General features: G+C 41.4%; 1 protein-coding gene and 1 long non-coding RNA gene across 17 annotated transcripts in view; both read right to left on the bottom strand.

Moving 5' to 3' along the window:
* Positions 1–20,524, bottom strand: part of nfixa (nuclear factor I/Xa) — a 136,594-nt gene that overhangs the window by 57,295 nt on the left and 58,775 nt on the right. The window lies entirely within an intron of this gene.
* Positions 1,266–16,979, bottom strand: LOC145552435 (uncharacterized). The gene is made up of 2 exons (XR_014088483.1): positions 10,054–16,979; positions 1,266–1,377 (listed from the first exon to the last, which is right to left on the bottom strand). It is a non-coding gene; the product is annotated as an uncharacterized LOC145552435 (long non-coding RNA).

Genomic DNA, 20,524 nt, shown 5'->3' with positions numbered 1-20,524 from the left:
GCAGTGATTTCTGCTCATTAAGGGCATTTCAAGTACCAAAGAAGAAGAATAACCTACGAAAGCAACAACTGTCAATTAAATGTTTGTATTTGAATAAAAAAAAGCTACTTTGACATGACACAAACCTGCATTTACGTTATAGATAAATACTTCTTTAAAGAGTGTTAAAGATTTCAATATGCATGGTGTTGAGATCTTGGGATCTTTAAATTTAAAATGAGCTCTCAGCGTTCCCTTTCAAGTTTAAAATGAGGGCAAGCACTTTGATAGTCTCATTAATCTTGAGTAAAAGCAGGAAGCTGTACACGTCAAAGTCCTTTTAATGTATCTTACATGCTAATCTTTAATCTCCTAAATACTGCATGCAGTGTTTGTCCAAGTAGTGGGTGACCTGCATCTTTGAAGTGTAACTCTTTTCTCAAAATGTTCCAAGTCTGCCTTTTCTGATGTGGTTTTCTTTAGGAGAACTTTATCTTGGCACAATATGCCTCGTGTTATTATAGCAAGAACACTATTAAGCTTGGAAAAATAATGTATGTTTTGTTGTTACATACCTCACAATTCAGTATTGTTAAATATTCCTTGGGAAGTCAATCTTGTTTGAAGCTACTTTATGGTTTCAGGATATTTGCAAGCTCTAAAAGTGAACAAATTAAATGCGAAGAACCTTAGACAAGAGGATAACAAGTGTTGCTTAAAGAAAGCCAGCAGCCTTCTGCTTTAATCATTACACATATATTTATTTTCAAAGTCAAACTATATCCTTAGCCAGTCTGAATGGCATTTTCTTAAATAAACCTTGCTTAATTTCTTCAGTTAGTGCCATGTTAAATGAAAGTTCTTTTTTTTTTCCATGTAGTTTATTCTGCTTGCTGGTGCTTATATAAATACAATTACACCTTAAGTAAACCTAAGACGTAAGAAAGAAAACATTCATAAAAGCTACTAGTTTAGCTTATTTTTCTTTACAGGGGAGCCGTTTATCCAGGTTTCAGAGACACCATCAACTTCAAATTTGATTATGTAATCTCTTTGTGTAACATATTGTCATTTAATAGATTTATTATTGCTTGAAATTAGAATAAGCAGCATTGGTCCACAGGGTGAGGTGGGATCGGCACTCTTACCTTCTAAAAAAATAGCTCTGCAAGTTTTGAGGTAAGGACGAAGTTTTGACATGTGTTTAACATTTTGCCATCAACAGAAGAAGATTTATGACAAACTCCCCAACTTCTAATCAGAGGGGTATTTTTTATTTCCCCCTCTTTTATTGTCTTGCCTCTGTCGGGAGAATAGTTGCTTCATTTTGCCAGGTGGTGTATGCATATGTGCATGTGTGCACTTGAGCGATGAGGTATTTGGCAACCAGAAAGAAAGCTTAATGTAACCCGTATAGTAAAGACATGAGAAGTTTAAGATAATAAATAGTAAGAATAAGTTCATTTATTCTATCCTTTTATTTCAATTAACATTTTAAAGTTCATATAAAGTTATTAATAATGTGTTTACATTGTTTAAAATAAGTTATCTTTACTTTGTGGGGAATTGCCAGCGAAAATTGTATTTTCCTACGGGAGTACGGTCTGTGAAGGTAGCACAGGTGTGAGGGAGAAAAAAGAAAAGAAAGAACAAGAGAAGAAGAGTTGGGTTGAGCGTGAGAGTTTGGTTCGGCATGAGAGGAGATAGCGGAGAAGGAGCAGTTAGCTGGTTTCAATGTGAGTAACCACAAACTTGTCGTCAGGAGAAGTTAAAATATACAGTATGCAAGTTAGCAGGACACAGAGTTTCAATGAGAAGCTGTTGGACTGTGTTTTCTTTGTCGCTGTATGTACTCGAGAGCTAGAGCGAAGCTAACCTAGCTGTTCGCTAATATGGACTGCTGTAAGCTGCTGTTTCGCAGTTAGAGTGAAACTTAAAGGGCTACAGAAGATCGTTACCGGACAGGATAACGAGAGACGGACTCCAGATAGTCACTCTGAGTGCCCGCGTCACTCGGAGTACCTCTGGCTACGTGGGAAACTAGGACTCGGACTCCAGATAGTCACTCTGAGCGCCCGTGTCGCTCAGAGTACCTCTGGCAACGTGGGAACTGAGGGCCTGGTGGAGCACGTGGAGAGCACATGGAAACCACACAACTGCATCGTTCGTGAACTGCTGTTTCTTCAGGCTGCCGAGAGGTCTTTTTGGACCACAGGACGAAGGATTCATCTGTGGGAAATCACGATTATCAAGGTACTGAGTTGCACTTTAATATTTTTGCTCTTTGAGTGAAGAGGCTCTGGACTGTTGAGTCGGTGGGACTCCTACATTCGAGCATCTACACAGGCCTGCAACGTAAGGTGTATTTTCTGCCGGCATTAGATTTAGGTTTTACAACAGTGGGGGTATATGCAGATTCATTGTAATACTCTGTTTTTCTGTGTTGCCTGAAACCCAAAACCTGTCATTTCTTTATTTTATTATTATTTTGCCTAATTAAAGGAGGGTTTGTATGGTTTACATGGTGTGAAGTGTAACTTACTTTAGTAACGTCCAATGCTGATTGATCCAAAAGTATTAGAGAGAGATTAAAATTAAGTAGTCAAGAGAGTATACTGAAATAAAGAACCCAAACTCACTTATTTACTAACCTTGCTTAAGTGAGGGCTACATAAATTGGAGGCACCGCTGGGATCTTTTGGGTCTTTTTGAAGCATTGAGCAAGCAAGTTCATATTTTTCATTTCTGTGGTTTAAGTATGGCAGATTACATTGGGTTAGCTGCAGAACTGAAAAGGTGGTGTCGGGGCGAAGGGTTGGAAGAAACTAAGGCTCTCTTGGTAATGGTTCCAGAAGAAGTGGAGATAGCCAAGATAGAAGGAACATTAGAGACAATTAAATGCTTGGGGCGAGTCAGGGTCAGAGGCCGTCAGTTCCACACCTCCTTGAGCTGCCGTATGGTGCTCTGTGAATGCAGAGAAAATGTACCCAGAGAAAATGCACCAAAGGAAGTGCTGGAGCCGGACAGTGGTCAAAGATGGCCGATCATCACTCTGGATAGAGATGCCGCATCTGATGATTTCGCTCAAAAGGTGAAAAGTCTCCTGAACACTGAGGGAAAGACTATGGAAGATATACAAAACTTATTTTCCAGCTCTACTCCACCACGGCACAACTCTGATTCCCCCGTAAATTCTACTGAGTCTATATTACAAGCGGTGGGCGATCTGTTGGAGAAGACACGTAAACCACAAGCTGAAGGTGGTTATCGGCGTTTGAGGCTGTTCTCAGGAAACCTGCCTGTTCCTCCCAATGAGGAGCCATTTGACCACTGGTTGGAACAGGCATGGCTCATGGTCGAGGAAAGTGACTGCACTGACAAGGAGAAAAGGCGCAGGCTGATGGAAAGCTTAAAGGGGCCAGCGTTAGAGATTGCTAAATCTGTTCGTGAGTCCAACCCCGAGGCAGGTCCCGATGAATACCTGGAGGCGTTGGAAAGTGCATTTGGCAATGCTGAATCTGGAGATGATCTTTATTTTGCATTCCGGTTATTGCAACAGCAACCGGGTGAAAAGCTGTCGGATTTCCTAAGGCGCTTGGAGAGGGCCCTCACTAAAGTTGTTCAGAGGGGAGGATTAACAAGTCATAACAAAGACAAAGCTCGTCTAGAGCAACTTCTAAGAGGGGCGGTTGTTTCTGACCTAATGCTAATTCAACTGCGTCTGAGAGAGAAAAAGTCCTCACCCCCAACGTTCCTCCAGCTCTTAAGTGAGATCCGCATAGAGGAAGAGTATGAGGCATCGAGGAGAAAACTGAATTCATCTGTCCACCTTGTACAAACAAAACCTTCTCAGACAGTCCCAACAGAAATACAAAATCTCAAAGCTGAAATTAAAGAGCTTAAGACTAAGCTTGCCACCTGCATGTCTAAGTCCCCTGATGTCCAAGAAAAAAGGGTGTCATCTGTGTCCCAAGTGCAGTCCAGCGAATGCAGTGATACCCAAGAACTGGCTGCATTGAAGAAACAAGTCAGAAAATTGCAGCACAAGGTAGCCCAAAAAAGTACTGCTCCAGAACCTTCAGTACAACTTGCTTCTGTGACAGCAGTAGAAGCTACATCAACCACAAGAACCCCCAATCGGAACAGACCACCTTTGGAGGAGCAGTTCTGTTACCGTTGTGGAGAAAGAGGGCATTTTGTGGCAAAGTGTCAAAATCCTGAAAATCAGAACAAGGTAATCAGAAAGCTCATTCAGACTATACGAACAATGAAAGACAGTCCAGCTGCTTCATCAAGTAATACCACTGACACCAGTTGCAATGTTAAGCAGGGTCTTTTGACTTCTCCCACTCCGTCGGGAATTCCTGAAGGACTGATTGGACCACCCAGCATTGTACCACTCAAAGTGAATGGACAGCCCTGTAACGCCTTATTCGACAGTGGATCACAGGTCACTATAATATTTGAGTCCTGGTACAACACCCATCTGTCCTCTGTCCCACTGCACCCAGTCACTGGCCTTGATCTTTGGGGTCTAAGTGAGTCCAATGTCAGTTACCCCTACCTTGGGTATGCGGTGGTGGACATTGAGTATCCTGCTGAAATAACCGGTGTCAGACATACAGTGCCGGTTCTTGCCCTCATCTGTCCGAGCCCAAAAGAAGAGCAGATTCCTGTTATTGTTGGTACCAACACCAGTCATGTCCGTAATTTGGTACAGGAATGCAGAAAAGAGGGGCGGGACATCACTAGAACTCTGGGCATTCAAGCTTACGGTGAAACGCTAAATTTACCCACACACTCTATCACCCTGGGCTCCCAAGATGACCAGGTTGGTTGTGTGATTTGGCAGGGATCCAGTCCATTGTCATTACCCCCAGGGAAAGAGGTGCAGATAACCTGTAAGGTTAATTTTCAGCAGGCTCTGGGCAAAGAGATCCTGATGGTTGACTCCTCTCCATTAGCTCCTTTGCCAGGTGATATCTTGTTGCAACCTATGGTGGTGCCTTCACATGCAGTACAAGTTAACAACTTTAGGATTTTGGTCGAGAACCAGTCTGCCAGGGAGACCATTATTCCTATCGGAACCGTCATGGGTCACATTTACCGCACAGAAAGTGTCATCTCTGTGCCACGCCAAAAACATGAAAGGGCAGTATTTGACAGTAACCAGATTGACTTTGGTGGTTCGCCTGTGCCTGAGGAATGGAAAGACCGGCTGAGACAGAAACTAGCAGAACACCCCCACGTCTTCTCGACTACTGAATGGGATGTGGGCCTTGCAAAGAACGTTGAGCATACTATCCGTCTTTCTGACACTAGGCCGTTTCGTCAAAGATCCCGTCGACTTGCACCTGCAGACATTGAGGATGTAAGGAAACATCTGCAAGAGTTGCTCTGTGCTGGCATAATTAGAGAGTCTCGTAGCCCTTATGCTTCACCGATTGTTATAGTTAGAAAGAAAAATGGAACAATACGGATGTGTATAGACTACAGACTCCTTAACAGTCGGACCATCCCAGACCAATACACAACTCCTTGCATTGATGAAGCCCTGGATTCTCTGTCTGGCAGTAAATGGTTTTCAGTGCTCGACCTGCGTAGTGGATACTACCAGATTCCCATGGCAGAAGACGATAAGGAGAAGACGGCGTTCATCTGTCCACTGGGCTTCTTCCAATTTGAGAGAATGCCGCAAGGAATAACGGGGGCGCCTGCGACTTTCCAGCGATTAATGGAAAGAACAGTGGGAGATATGAACCTCCTTCAAGTCCTTGTATACTTAGATGACTTGATTGTTTTTGGAAAGTCATTGGAGGAACATGAGGAGCGACTCATTAAAGTCCTGGATCGTCTTGGGGAAGCCGGATTGAAACTCTCTCTGGACAAATGCCAATTTTGTCAACCGCAGGTGAAGTACCTTGGACATATTGTGTCTGCCCAAGGTGTCTCTCCTGACCCGCAGAAGATTGAGGCAGTTACCACCTGGCCTCAACCCCATGACCTAAAGTCTCTAAGATCCTTTTTAGGCTTCTGCGGATACTATAGGAGATTTATTGCTAACTATGCAGCAATTGTGAGACCCCTCACTGAACTGACAAAAGGCTATGCTCCAACCCAGAAGAGTAAGAAAAAGAGTCCAGATCTCAATAAGTCCTATCTGAAAGAGTCAGAGCCCTTTGGAGAACGGTGGGATAACAGCTGCAAACAAGCTTTCCATCAGATTATCCATTGCCTAACACATGCGCCAGTACTAGCCTTCGCTGATCCTACAAAGCCCTACGAGCTCCATGTGGATGCTAGCTTCAAGGGACTGGGGGCTGTATTATACCAGCTGCAAGAAGAGGAACTAAGGCCGGTTGCATTTGCCAGTAGGAAACTAAGTCAGTCTGAGAAGAAGTACCCTATACATCAGCTTGAGTTCCTGTCATTAAAGTGGGCGGTGGTGGATCGCTTTCATGACTACCTCTACGGGGCACGCTTTTCAGTACGTACTGACAATAACCCATTGACCTATGTTCTGTCCACTGCCAAGCTCAATGCAGTGGGACATAGATGGTTGGCTGCTTTGTCTACATACGACTTTGATGTTCTCTATCGTCCAGGCAAGCACAACATCGATGCAGACATCCTCTCGAGGAACTTTGATGCTGGCACTGAATGGGAGACTATACCTGAGGCAGCTGTTAAATCCATCTGCGGAAGGTTACAGGTACTAGAAAACCCTGAGTGTTCAACCAGATGTGTAGACCAAACTGGTGCTCCCCCAGAATGCGTACCAGACATCTATGCATTCCCATTGAGAATGGAGTTGCAGTCTCTGGAGCATGTTTCAAAAGCTGATCTGGTTCAGGCGCAAAAAGATGACCCAGTCATTGGTCCAGCTATCCAGGCAGTTAAGCTTAATCAGTGGTCTGGCACCAATCCAGAGCTCTCGCTTCTGAAAAGAGAGAAAGACAAATTGACCATACTAAAAGATGGTCTGCTCTATCGCATCACTAAGCGTCACTCAAGTGGGGAGGTCCATCAGCTAGTCCTGCCAAAGATTTTCCATGATGTTGTATTGAGATCAGTACACAATGACTCGGGACATCTAGGCATAGAGAGAACTCTGGATTTACTCCGTCAGAGGTTCTACTGGCCAAGGATGATGCAAGACATTGAGCAACATATTAAAAGGTGTGGCGAGTGCATAACACGCAAGACTCCTGCCCAGAAAGCTGCACCACTTCATCAGATCTCCAGTAGTGGTCCATTGGATCTTGTGTGCATTGATTTTCTCTCGATGGAGACCGATTCCAGAGGCATGAGTAATGTTTTAGTGGTCACCGATCACTTTACACGTTATGCTCAAGCGTTTCCAACAAAGAATCAGACATCTCGAACAGTGGCTAAAACCTTAGTGGATAAGTTTTTTGTCCATTATGGTTTACCAGCTCGTATCCATTCTGATCAGGGACGAGACTTTGAGAGTCGCCTGATTAAAGACTTACTGAAGACTATGGGGATAAGAAAATCTCGGACTACCCCATACCATCCGCAAGGAGACCCTCAACCAGAGCGGTTCAATCGAACATTGCTTTCGATGTTGGGTACTCTAAGCACTGAAAAGAAACGTCAGTGGAGCCAACATGTTCCTTATTTGGTCCACGCATACAACAGTACTAGGTGTGATGCAACTGGGTTTTCACCCTATTTTTAATGTTTGGTCGTGAAGCCAGATTGCCAGTAGACCTGTGCTTTGAAACGACAACTGACAAATCTGATGAGAGTCACTCGCACTATGTGTCAAAGTTGAAGGAGGACCTCCATCAAGCATACAAGCTTGCGTCGGAGACAGCAGACAAAGTCCATCAAAAGAATAAAATGGCTTATGACAGAAAAGTTGGTTTCCAGGCTTTAGAAGTAGGAGACAGAGTCTTGCTAAAGAACTGGGGTCTAAAAGGGAGGCATAAGTTGCAAACAAGATGGAGTCCTATACCTTATCAGGTTGTTGGAAAAATGCCCAATCTTCCTGTCTACCAACTGAAGAAAGAGAACGGAAGTGGTCATCTGAAAACAATCCACAGAGATCACATCCTTCCTATTGACCAACAAGTGAGATTGCCAACCACTGGAGAGGGCCAGCATTGTCCCAACGGACAAAAAACAAAAATCAAGACACCAAAGCAGGCTACAGTTGTGTCTGAACCTCAACTATTCCTGGATTCGGATTCTTCCTCTGAATATGAGTACTATCAGCCTCAAAAACGTTACTACACTCGAGAGAGAGTGAAAGAAGGATTGAGACACAATTTCATGTCTGAAGAGGCGGCACAAGAGGCCAGTGTGAATGAACAGGACATTGTTGCTGATGAAAAGGATTCTACTGATAGCAGTGATGGGGAACTGCAACTGGAGGATGGCGAATCCATTCAAGGCAGTGAATCTGAGGCAAACTCAGTGGTGGATATACAAGAGGAGCCTGATCAATTTGGAGAAGATGAACAAGATTCTGCCCCAGAACTTGATTTGAATTCCAGAGCCGGCCCATCTGTCAAAATTCCAAAACCACAAACTCGTAATCAGTTGTATGACACCCCTAAATTAAGGCCTAAGAGACATATTAAACCAGTAGTTCGATTAACCTATGATGAGCCAGGGAAAGCTCATGATCAACCTATTACTATTATCCATCGAGGGGTTGTCATTACTATAGGTAAAGATTAAGAGCCATGGGTGTTTACATGAGGTTCATCCTATCCCTGAAGTTCTAGTAGTTCTTTGGTAGTCTGTTGAGGACACCAGACATTTAGTGGGGGGAGGGTGTAACCCGTATAGTAAAGACATGAGAAGTTTAAGATAATAAATAGTAAGAATAAGTTCATTTATTCTATCCTTTTATTTCAATTAACATTTTAAAGTTCATATAAAGTTATTAATAATGTGTTTACATTGTTTAAAATAAGTTATCTTTACTTTGTGGGGAATTGCCAGCGAAAATTGTATTTTCCTACGGGAGTACGGTCTGTGAAGGTAGCACAGGTGTGAGGGAGAAAAAAGAAAAGAAAGAACAAGAGAAGAAGAGTTGGGTTGAGCGTGAGAGTTTGGTTCGGCATGAGAGGAGATAGCGGAGAAGGAGCAGTTAGCTGGTTTCAATGTGAGTAACCACAAACTTGTCGTCAGGAGAAGTTAAAATATACAGTATGCAAGTTAGCAGGACACAGAGTTTCAATGAGAAGCTGTTGGACTGTGTTTTCTTTGTCGCTGTATGTACTCGAGAGCTAGAGCGAAGCTAACCTAGCTGTTCGCTAATATGGACTGCTGTAAGCTGCTGTTTCGCAGTTAGAGTGAAACTTAAAGGGCTACAGAAGATCGTTACCGGACAGGATAACGAGAGACGGACTCCAGATAGTCACTCTGAGTGCCCGCGTCACTCGGAGTACCTCTGGCTACGTGGGAAACTAGGACTCGGACTCCAGATAGTCACTCTGAGCGCCCGTGTCGCTCAGAGTACCTCTGGCAACGTGGGAACTGAGGGCCTGGTGGAGCACGTGGAGAGCACATGGAAACCACACAACTGCATCGTTCGTGAACTGCTGTTTCTTCAGGCTGCCGAGAGGTCTTTTTGGACCACAGGACGAAGGATTCATCTGTGGGAAATCACGATTATCAAGGTACTGAGTTGCACTTTAATATTTTTGCTCTTTGAGTGAAGAGGCTCTGGACTGTTGAGTCGGTGGGACTCCTACATTCGAGCATCTACACAGGCCTGCAACGTAAGGTGTATTTTCTGCCGGCATTAGATTTAGGTTTTACAACAGTGGGGGTATATGCAGATTCATTGTAATACTCTGTTTTTCTGTGTTGCCTGAAACCCAAAACCTGTCATTTCTTTATTTTATTATTATTTTGCCTAATTAAAGGAGGGTTTGTATGGTTTACATGGTGTGAAGTGTAACTTACTTTAGTAACGTCCAATGCTGATTGATCCAAAAGTATTAGAGAGAGATTAAAATTAAGTAGTCAAGAGAGTATACTGAAATAAAGAACCCAAACTCACTTATTTACTAACCTTGCTTAAGTGAGGGCTACATTAATAACAACCAATATATCCCTGGATGATTTTAGACACAGCTCCAGGTGGGAGCAGCATGTGATGCCTCCAGACCTCAAAGTGCGAGAGGAAAAGATGAGAGAGAGAAAGAGAGGGATTGGTAGAAATGCTAAGAAAAATATAGACAGAGAAAAAGAAAAAGTATATATAACAGGAAGAAAAAGGGAGGGGAGGTGTGAGATGACATCTCCCTGGCATGCTCTTACCTTGCATGCTCTTTGACCATTTAGTCTTCCCTTCCTTCAACTCTTGTAAAGTAAAAAAGTAAGAAATGACAAGCCAAACATCCAAACTAATCAACTCAACCAAACACCGCTGTCTGTCACTCCCTTGCTTTCCTGAAGTGCTGTGTGCATGTGTTAAATACTGAGGGTGTATTTTTTTTCACAGTCCTCTGGTCTCACACCGAGACGTTGGGTTGAACCCAGAGTCTCCGTCAGGTTTCTACACACAGATACTGAGGCACATCACACTCTGCAGCTATCTCGCCCTAGATGTCTAGATGTGTGTAGAGGAGAGCATGCCGACTGGTTGCGACCGCCTGGACACGCAGGACTCTCACTCAACTGAGAGAACAGTATATAGAATATTACACACATTGGCAAGTGTAAGCTCTCTCTCTGTCACACACACCCGTCCTGTACTCATAGAGCAAAAGAGAACCATAACAGCACGGGCTCCAACAGTGCCTCTTTGACAGATTTAAGTAAATAGCAGCAAACAAGCGATTATTTTTGGCAGACCAGGCAGCAGACCATTCCAAGAACTAGGGGAGGTCTAATGGGAATGAGGGGAGATGAAATCACATAAACAGATGTGATTAAAGTCAATATCATATGTATCATTACTCAGTCAGACAACGTATTCCTTCATTAGAGTCCCCTTATACAAAAAAACATGGACACTAAAGCTCTACCCTTTTCTTTTAGTAGCACTCTTTCATTTGTTTATCTTTTACTATTTCTGATCATCCCAACTGTCAAATGCATGGGGAGGGGGGACCTGGATGAGCAGTGCGAATGCAAGAAAACATTTTCTAATACACCATAGAAGACCTAAAACAAAATCCATAACCGTCCTTAAACTCAAAAAGCCATAAGCTCATAGTATCAGCAACAGTCACGGAAAGCAAATGTGTCATAATGTAACGAACATGTTCATGGACTTTGCACATTTTTTGACAAGCTACACTGGATTTAATTATGATCTTTTTTTTCTTTTTTCAAATATGCAACATGAAGCAGTGTGAAAGGGCATTTGGATCAGAGTGGGAAATGCAGCTGACATGGTCAAGCTGACCCACTATAAGTGGATTTGTAATCCTCGAGTGGATTTAAACAGTGTTTACTGTCACAGCCAATGTCTGTGTGAGAATGTGTATGCATGTGTGCTGATCTGAGTGTGTCTGCACAGCTGCATTTGTTTTGTTTTTTTTCCCAGTTACTAAGTCTTTTGTCCATCTTACTTTTTTGTAAATACTCCAATAGTCATACTGCAGCCTTCCATATGAAATCAAAGATATTATAAATATTGCAAAGGTATTTTAAGAATTTCTTTCGTGGTTTGTTTTAGGAAGGTGTACTATACCAGTGAAGTGCTGCACAAACACTTTCGTACATGTGTAACACATACAATCACAGGGTGCTTTGGCTGTCCACTGGGGAGGATAAGCTGCTTTGGGACTGAGGGATACGGTCACCAGTCGATTAATCGGTCGTTACCAACACCAGGCAGGGTCATGAGTCTGATGCCATACGGGTCTGCACGGTCTGGAGAGTCATAGGGAGATCAAATTATTGTGATCCAAACATAAATGATTGCTTAGGGTGCAAATAGGGTTTGAAAAATCAAACCAGAGCAACAAGCAGTTATAAAAGGGGTCCATGCCCCACTTGTCCATTCCAGTGATGCCCACATCCCATCTATTGCCCCACAATCCTAGTAAACTTTGTTCATCCAAAACTACACCAAAAAAATGCACACAGGCGTAGATGAGACAAAAAGATACAGCAGTCCAAGTTGTACAAATTTTAGGCAAAAAAAATAAACACTGAAATGAAGGTGGATATAAAGACATGACTTTAAAAGCATTTGTAAATTATTTTTTATGTAACTTAGAAAGAAATATGTACAATTTCAGGCTAACTGTTCTAACTATTAGCAGCACAATAGTGATTTAAAAAACAAAAACATATTCTAAACATTCAATAAAATAGAATATGTGTTCAGATATGGCCCATTTGTCAGATTAAAGGTGTCTTTTAAATTAACAACCTTTAAGTAGGTATTCAACATGCTTTTCATTAAACCCACATTTCTGTAGTAAATATATTTTTAATGGTCTGATGTACCATTATGATTTAAAATGTTTTGATTTCATTACCTGTAAGAGCAGAAATAAAGGATTTTAAGCATCCATTTATGTGTAGTTATTCAAGATCACGTGTTTCACTTAGTGATAAAGTTTCTGAAATAACTAGAATTTTCAGCAACATTTTAATTTATTTTATGTGTCAGTGGATTATTCATTTTTAGATTCATTGAAGAACATTTGTCCCCTTCATCCATTTATTACCTTACGAAATGGTTGCTTTATGGCATCACCTTGAATGCATCTGCAAAGTTTCCCACAAATCTGTTCAGTCATTTAAATTATTACAAACAAAATGTACTTCCCTCAGAGGTTACTGGAACCAGCATTGGCTAAATTACCTCAGGTTATGCTTCTAGTTTAGGATAACCCAAATATCTCGTTCTCTGTCTGTTATCATAGTCTCCATATACAGCGGGGACATTTTTGTTTCATTCGGACTAAAACCTGGTAGGATGTTTCGCATTTTTTGTAATGTAACAAGATTGTGGTGAATATGGGTATGCCCTGGTTTATCTGATACAGAGAAATCTAAGGATTATGATGAAATAAAGTTTGTGGGCGTGACTTACAATTTTGGAGCTGTTCTCTAAAATGGCTTGATTCTAAGTTGTTGTAAATGAAAGAAAAGGTTAAACACTTTCCCACAAGGTTTGAACTGTGCACACACCAAATGCATTGCAGTAAATGACACTCAAAGACTTAGAAACTTCTTTCTGTGATTTAAAAAAAAATTTTTTTAAACTGGAACCTCCAACTAATTTATCCATCTATAAACTTGTGGTGTTTTAAAAATCTGATTCATCAGTCCTGTGGTATTTTCCCATACACCAGCTCTGTGCTATTTATGGAGCAACAAGAAGTTTATATTTTGGCAGTTTAATCACACAAACAATATTTACTGAGAAAGAAATAATAGAATAAGTAACTGATATGCTGTGTTTAGACTTCAAAGTCACAATGTAGATAAAAGGTAAAACACAACTACATTTTCCTAAGCACCCTACTGTGAACTAAACTCAAGTTTAAAGATGAATGTACTGTGTGAGAAGTAATATAGGATTTGCTGTCTGGGCCACCATCTAGATTTGCTCAGATGACGTCAATAAGCCTAAATCTGGGGAAAATCTTCTCATGTTTGTTTACTGAAAGGCTCATGCATCATTAAGTTAAATCAAGGCAGCAGTACAGGGGCAAAGGTATGGAGGTAAAAATAGGTTAAAAAAAGAGTCTTAATTCTGCACATGGTGCTTTTGGGCTTGTTAAAGAAGATATAATCCAATTAGTTACATTCAAAATATTTAAGTACCTAGAAGTTAAATGACTAAATCTGTGCTGAGATGGTAAGAGTTAAAAAAAATGAAGCTGAGAGAGATTTAGAGAGGCTTACTTTTGGTTCTGCTCTGGTAGATTAGTCAAGGCAAGTTTTGGGTCAAAGGTCGAAATAACAGATGATGGCTCTTGGCTTATCAGCTAAACTACAGTAAGTGTAACCAAATAGTCACATGCAGAAGATTTCAAATGTTTAAAAGGTTTTCTTTTTGGAAGATATATCAGGCCTTTTTACACCTTAAAGGTGTTTTTCCTCCTTAAGACACAACTGGTTCCTTTTTATAGAATTTCTTAGGTTTAAAGTGTAAACGGAGTAGAGAGCAGTACGAGAAAATGCGCAGACAAGAAACAGCCTACGGTAGCGTCAAACTCTTACAGTGTACGATGCTCATAGAGAACGACTGTTTGTCTATGTCTGTTTATTCAAGTGAACATTTATTGGCCCCAAGCTGCCACCTCAGGGGAGGAGACGTCCAAGTACTGAGTGACACACGCTGCTTAGTGTCTTAATGGGGAGAGAGGAGGACCAGCCAAACCACAGCCTCTAGACTGGGACTATGCAGCCTGTAATTATGGAAAGATGTTCGAGTTGCTCTGTGTCCATGTGTGTTACAAGAGATACAAAACTTGTCTAGATCATTTTACTTCATGGCAACATCTGTACATGTGCTGGTAGATGCTTCTGTTATCGTATGTATGATGTGGGATTTTTATGCAGCGGTGTGCCATTGTCTTCCTTCTGGCTCGAAAGCCGCGCTTTGTGCACAGACACACACACACACAAAAAGAAGAAATGAAAGTTGTTGGGAACTGGTGCTGCATTCAATTAAGGAAACCACATATTTACAAACAGTGGAGAGGGTGGAGTGTGGGGTGGGCTGAATCTCAGTGACTCATCAGCCAAGCGGCACACTTGCACTTTTGACTCCAGGCCTGATTCTCTAAACTGTACAACCAAGAGTGAGGGGGGGGAGAGAGGGAGACCAGAGGGATGGAGGGAGCGAGGGAGAGAGCGATAGATGACAGGGTGTGGACAGAATGACAGAAAACACACATGCATGCTGGCTGTACATGTGTGAGCGACCACATAAACAAATACATATGTGTGCAGACAAGCACTTGCACAAATTAAAAGACCTCATTTAAACTTCTGTGGTGTGAACAAACACTCAAACCTGCTTAATTTTAGATAATGAGTGGTGGCTTTAAATAAAATATATATAAATTCTGGTCTCTGTAGGGGGAAATGTTGGTAATTTATGTGTAGATCATAGTTATTAAAAAAATAAACATGTCCCAGGATTTTTACAGTATTGTGGGCGCAGATTTCAAGTTGCAAATTCTCACAGAACCATGGAAGCATGAGGCATGGGAAGGTATGAGATTCTCACGGTATAACCTTCTGTAAAATTAACAGAGTTTGTAGTACTTGCACAAACAACTTAAAAATAATGCATAATTTCATTGCTTTAATTTAAACAAAATTGGAGTTGCCACTCATTCCTACTGCTGCAGTAACAGTTTAAATAATTATTTTAGCTACAATAATGTCATCTTTATCATATATGTACTGTTTATGTGGTACATAAGCTAATTTTAATATCTGTCCTCAATTAAACTTTCTGATTGATTCCTTTTCAGAGCTGGGAATAACATTTTCCATTTCATACTAGACTTTTTTCAGCCATCTGAAACGATGGACCGGTTCTATGTGCTTCTCACACAGGTGACCTTTCTCGTTACTTAAGCGGGGTTGTTGAAACCTTCAAATACGCTTGTAGGCAACAGGAGATCACTTCAAAGCACAAGTGCAGAACAGCAAAACCCTGGCCTTGTTTTTCTTTTTTTTCCCTGTTGGCTGTCAAGACCTTGAGAAAGAATATATGAAGGCACAAGGCACTAAGTGTGAAGGGCTGTTTGTCTTGACATGACCTTGGTGTGCATACATGTGCAGATGTGCGCATTAGTGCATGCCAGCATCTGTGTGGCGCACCACATCAAAGAACTGCAGACCGGCTTAGTTGTAATGACCTCTGACCCCGGCATGCTCCAAGACAGAGGGAGGGCGGTAGAAAAGAAAACGTCTGTAAAACATACTCAGGCACTAACACGCAAGGTGACACAAACAGTCTTTAAATGTGCTACAGCTAAATGAAATGACTGTAAATTGACACAATTTGTCTTGTTAACTTTTACACAAACCAAGTGCAGCAGTGGTAAGTAAATCACCTTAAATGCTGGGTACAGCGACAACAGAAACATTCCTTTCTACTCTGTCTACTCTTTCTGCATCTGCTATAAACCAGCGTATCCTTCCTGCCAGGTTCATTCTGCTAGATCTAAAAGTAATCATCTGGCCCTAATTCAATCAACTGCAAATACTCGGAATACATTTTGTTTGACTTTAGTATGCACCTGAAGGAAAAACAGAATTCTCTTTTAGCACTTTATTTTTCATTTGAGCTGAAAGTGAAGTTTTCAAAGGTGGTTTCTGCTCTCCGTCTTTTGCATTTATTTTTAGCCAATGGTGGATCCAACCTAAATCTTTGACACATCAAATGCTGGCTCAGCGTGTGTGTGTGTGTGTGTGTGTGTGTGTGTGTGTGTGTGTGTGTGTGTGTGTGTGTGTGTGTGTGTGTGTGTGTGTGTGTGTGTGTGTGTGTGTGTGTGTGTGTGTGTGTGCGTGTGCGTGCGCGTGTATGTGGATGGCGTATGAGTCACTGGATCAGCACAAGTGTGAGTGTTTTAACAAGTTTGTCCAACCTGCAGTAAATGACTCACTCACTCAGTGAGTTAATGGAGATGCACGTTTTTACTTGTGTCTATTTCCTGTGAGCGCTGCAGCTGCAATAACTTACAACTCCCTGGATTTTAACTATGCTTATAGTGTCTAATATAATTCCTTGCAAATGTAGATTTCAGTTTGGAGGAAGAACATTCCAGTCGAGGGATCACACCTGCAGGAAACTGTCTTAAAAAAAAAAAAAAAAAACACCTAAGTTTTGTCTTTGACAAGTGCAACACCATAGTGTCAGCTACAATTACAACAAATAGATTCTGCAGTTCCTACAAGCATTAATGTTTACACAAGTGCTTCATACATGTGTTCCATCAGCCCTTTTTTGCAACTGTGCCATATGTGCTTATCCACACATATAATATATGGTTGATAGTGTGTGTGTGTGTGTGTGGGGGGGGTGGGGGGGGTGCATGCGTGTGTGTGTGCGTGCGCATGTGTGTGTGTATAACTTAGCCCTTGAAAGCCACTGGGGCGGTGGTGGTGATGCGGCCGGTGTGTTTGCCTTGGCAGCGATTCAGCATTCCACATTCCTCAGTGATATTCAGTACTATGACCTCAAGAAACCCGCGCAGCAGAGAAACACTCTCATCTTTTACGTTCCTCCACTCTCTGCAGACTTTTATCCACTCTTTTGCCACTTCAGAAATGTTCTGGTTTTTTTTTTTATTCTCCTTCCTTCCACCTTCTCTTCATATCTAAATTTAGGAAGTCACTTGTCACCTTTGACCCCAAGCCAAACTTGAGTTTATTTGAGTCTTCTTAAAGTTTCTCACTGCCCTAAGTTTGACCACAAATCTTGCTGCTGTTATGAAAAGTTCACAACACTGTTCTGCTCACTTAACGTATCACAGAGACGCATATTTTTCCTTTATTAGGCGCTCTTGCTGCATCTACAGCAGTCAAAGCTTGTTTTATCTTTCTTCTTTCACTATCTTAACTTCAATTACTAAATGTGGAACATTTTTGTACATTAAATCCCTGTTTACTGGGAACTGGGTTTCTAATTTATGAACTAGATTTTCCTATTGAAAACCCTCTGACTGTCCTGGTCTGTGTCAACGGACTCCTCCTTTGTCTCCTCCCTCTTATTTGACGCCACACCCACATAGCCAGAAAGCCGTTTCACCTGAGATGACCCTACGCCCGGGGCAAGGCGGTTCCTGCTCTTTCCCTGCATGCCTCCTTCCTTCCTCCCCCCTTCTCAGCTTGGGCTGTAAACTACTTCACATACTTTCAAACACATGGCTTCTACACCTGACACCAAAACTCAGACTGAAAGAAAGACAGACAGACAGGAAGAGCAAGATGGCCAAGCTGAGCTTAAGAATATCAGCAGGTTTTGAAACCAGGAAAAAAAAAAAATAATAATTGTTCCTGGTTTAAACCGTAAAACTTTCATAACATACTGATATATGAACACAGCATAAAAGTATATAAAATATTCAAAAACAAAAAAATTAGAACAAAACTGGTTTTTTTTGCAGATAATTTTCCACATAAAGCTACATGAAATGCTATTTGATTGTTATAGACAGAAAAGTTAAGGGTTTTCTGTTATATTGCAGCTTTCCACTATGCGCTATGTTTGCTCTGCGCGGCTGACCCACTTATAGCAGAGCACATGGAGCAGGGGTGAAATAAGGTAAAGGGTGGGGCTGTTAGTTACGTCTCTTATCTCCCTGCCACTTTCCTCTATCTGAAATGTACCTTTATATGGCTTGACTGTTAGTAACAACCCCCAGTAAACCTGTAAATGCCTCAAGTCATAAACACAGACACTGCAGAGAAAAACAAAAATTGACAAAAAGAAATCTGCAAAGTAAACTTGCGAAGTTGAACATGGTTACTCTTGATTTCATCCGCTTTATGAGTTTACTTTCAGACATGACAGTGCCCTCGGTTTTCTCGGAATGTCAAGAATCAACACAGAAGACTGAAATATATGTCCGTATGTGCGTGGGGAAATCTGGTGAGTGTGCATGTAAGGGTGCATATGAGCATGCCTGTTTGCAGAACTATGAGTGAGCGTATGCGTGTGTTTCGGATTAAGAGCTTCACCCCTGGACCTCGAAATTAGATAGGGGATTACTGGGACACATCCGCCACCTGGCATTTTAAGCCCCGTAATTACAACAACAACTTTTAATCAACAACAGCGACACGTGTCGCATACAGTCAGAACTCCGCAACTCGTCCATCTTCCTCCACATGCGACTTTCTGTCAGGGGAGCCACAAGGCTGGCCGATCTAAAGAAGGGTTACCTCTGGGTGCCTCACTGTTTTAAGGATGCTTGGGACTGACTATTAATCAGGATCAGCCCAGATTGGGACTCATTAGCGCTGTGCACTAGGTAAGCATTTGGCATTCTCACTTACTTTTACTTGGCACAACGCTAGGAGGAAGGATGTGAAGCATTTGCTGCCAGACAAGGAGGTGGCTTCCCATTATCACCTAAGGTAGACATTTACCGTCGGAGAGTACAGCTCTGTAACAACTAATGTGATACCCTATTTTGATCGCCAATAATAAAAAAAAAACTCCAAGATTTGTAGAAATGTGTTTTGTTCAAGCTGTTAGAGGCTACTAAAAAAAGTTGGTTGCTTGCCGACCACCAGAGCTTTAATCTGACTCACTCAGCCACCCTTTGGTTATTCAAACCGCTGGCGACCATTCAGCTGGAAGCTGTACAAGTGCCTTGACAGTAACATGTTTACAATTAGGTTTTATTCATAAGAAAACACCCACACATCCTTAATAAAATACACTGAAATTAATAAAGCTGGAAAACCCAATCTTAAAAAGGAAGCAGGCAGCCTTAAATTAAAGTATACTGTGTACAACCTTTAAAACTCCTGTTGTCTGTAGAATAAAACCTGAGTCAGGATAAAAGGTTTTGGTCTGCATAAACGCACTGAGCCAAAGGAATAAAGAAAAAAAAAGCAGGGTGAACAACCAAATGCTTAACAATTTAACTTCATTTATAGTAATGGCCAAAGCAGTGTAGGCTAGCAACCAAACTAAACACAAGCTGCAGCCAGACACCATGAAAGGAAAAGAAATCATGTTCTGTTTCATGTTCACTTCCAGTTCAACATATTAACACAGATATAGAAAAGCTCTTCTGTTTTAGAGAGGCACTTCACGCCACATGACAGGAAACAAATACAAAGAATAAATACCAAGGTTCCCCAGGATAATGTTGAGAGTGTGGCGCAAGACGGGTAACTGAGAGGAGTTCAACTTAGAGAAATACGCATGTTCACAAAGATCTGAAACAAATTAAAGCTAAGAGTAAAGAAGTTAATTTAGGAGTTTTTAAAATAAAAGGAAACATTTAAAGCCCCTCAACAAAACATTTATATCTAAATATTGTGCTTAAAATTGCACCTTTGTAGTTTCCAGTGTTATTTTATTATTCCATTAAGTCGCACATAAATATATTGGGTTTTTATGTTACTGAGAACATCCAATGCAGCTAATATTAAAGTAAAGGAATAAGTTGAATAATCAACCAAAAATAAAATGGAAAAAGGGAAAAAATAACATACTGCTAAGAACAAGCAGCATCTAAATAAACTCTCACTCCTTTACAAACTACAATTTATCTAACTGACCATCATAACTATTAGCCAGCACTTCAGATATTCATTATTCTTGAAGAAAAACTCTAGAATCAAGGCAGGAAAGCAAACTATTTAGGAGTAATAAAAATAAAAATGATGAGCAGATACTGCTGAACTAGAGAATTTGAGACACAGATAGAAAAAGGGACACAAAGACGGTAGGAAAGACCACTGTAATTGCAGGAAAAGGGGGCTCATTAACCTGTCACTATCCTCAATCTAACCCCGAAATTAAGACCGGTCAGAGGGAGCAGCGAGGAAAAAAGGGGGGAATAAAACAAGAAAAGAGTTCTTTAGTTCCCGTCTGAGCGCGCACACTGCA

Source organism: Poecilia reticulata, chromosome 1 (assembly GCF_904066995.2).
Source record: "Poecilia reticulata chromosome 1, P_reticulata-male-v2, whole genome shotgun sequence".
NCBI lineage: Eukaryota > Metazoa > Chordata > Actinopteri > Cyprinodontiformes > Poeciliidae > Poecilia > Poecilia reticulata.
Note: the sequence above shows the minus strand (reverse complement) of the source record. Positions and strands in the feature narration are given on the sequence as shown.